The sequence below is a fragment of the Mandrillus leucophaeus genome, unplaced genomic scaffold (assembly GCF_000951045.1).
Source record: "Mandrillus leucophaeus isolate KB7577 unplaced genomic scaffold, Mleu.le_1.0 Scaffold139, whole genome shotgun sequence".
Classification (NCBI taxonomy): domain Eukaryota; kingdom Metazoa; phylum Chordata; class Mammalia; order Primates; family Cercopithecidae; genus Mandrillus; species Mandrillus leucophaeus.
In genome coordinates, this window is record NW_012101354.1 from 1117767 (window position 1) to 1119617 (window position 1851).

A 1851-nucleotide genomic window follows, 5' to 3' on the forward strand; every position below is an offset into this window, starting at 1 on the left:
TCAAAAAAAAAAAAAAAAGAAAGAAAGAAAAAGAAAAAGGCATTTAACCTCTCCAGGTGTGCCATGGGCAGAACCTGAGCTAATTGCTAGTGTGTAGGGCCTGGCCTGGCACCAGTCACCTCTGGTAGCAGGTTCTCATTAAATGCTACTCCCTTCACATCTCCTACATACCCCTGAGGAATTGGTCTGTTAATATAAGGAGAAATGAGCAGAACAGGGCTCCGAAACTCTACTTAGCTGGTGAAAATCCCAACCTGTCCAGCCAGTCCTGCCTCAGACCTCCACAGGCTGCTACCTTTATGCCTTACAGGCATTTTGCACACCTTTGTGCTATTTGGTTTGTTTGTTTTAGTTCTTTTATGCTGTTTGTTTGCATATAATTCTGTACTCATGCATACCAGGCAACCCCACCTAATGCTGCATCAGTCACCCCTACGTTACCCTACTTCATAGCACTTATCTGAAGTGATTTTATTTGTTTGTGTATTTGCATGATTATCAGTTATTCCCCCTAAAAAGTCATCTCTATGAAGGTAGCAACTTTGCCCTGTTCACTACTTTGTCTACCATATCTGGCTCAAAAGAGGTGCTCCAGAAAGGTTTGTAGATTACAAGAATGAATGAATGAATGAATGGCCATGCACATGCGTGTCTTCCAGAGGAAAGGACGGGCAGCTGGGTGGGAGAGCTGTAGCTCAAAAGGGACTGGGGCTAGTCCTTCTCCTCAGCATGGGCCCTCACTGTAGCCCTCACCTGCACTGCATGTGACCTTCCATCCTTCCTTTCATCTTCCCTATAGTTTTTCTTTTAATAGATTTATTTGAGCTTTTAGTTACAAAAGCAGTACTTATTATTTTTTAAAAAATCCAAAATTAACTTTGGGAGACCAAGGCAGATCACTTGAGCCCAAGAGTCTAAGACCAGCCTGGGCAACATAGTGAGACCCCCATCTCTACAAAAAAAAAATTAAAAATTAGCCAGGTCAGCTGGGCACGGTGTCTCAGGCCTATAATCCTAGCACTTTGCGAGGCTGAGGTGGGTGGATCACCTGAGGTCAAGAGTTCGAGACCAGCCTACCAACATGGTGAAACCCTGTCTCTACTAAAAATACAAAAATGAGCCAGGTGTGGTGGTGGACACCTGTAGTCCTAGCTACTCGGGAGGCTGAGGCAGGAGAATCACCCCTCTACCTTCACTGCCTCCATCTGCAACCCAGATTAGGACAACTTCCCCAACCACCTTGCTGGCTGTAGAGCAAGAGTTCAGGGAGAAATCCACAGGCAGAGGTGAGGGGTGCCATGGAGGAGCTGCAGAGACCAGCCAAGTCAGAGCTCAGGAGCATGAAAGAGGTAGTCAATGACAGACCACAACAAACAAAATAACAGCTTTGGTTTTTTTTTTTTTTTTAGTTAATGACTGAATAATTTTTTATGAGAAGGTGGGGATAAGGTTTCTTTCTCTTTCAGATCTTGTGTGGTGGACTGCCCCAAGCCAAGAAGCTGGAGAACAGACAGGAGGCAGGAGATGGAGACCTCAGGAAGAGGAAGAAGGGAGGGCCAGAGGGAAGGGTGAAGGTAGGGTGAGTGGAGGTAGCCAGGACAGGAGGAAGCAGACAAAGACAAGGAAGCAGCCTTTGGAGCCTCCCCTGTGGGGCAGCTGTACACACAAGGCTCTCTGTGATGCCTGGCAGGCTGATGGCACAATGGTGAGGATGATAGACGCAGGATGGAGCCAAGAGGGGTTGAGTGGCGCTGGGGATAAGAGAAGACCCTTGGCCGGGCGCGGTGGCTCAAGCCTGTAATCTCAGCACTTTGGGAGGCCGAGACGGGCGGATCACGAGGTCAGGAGATC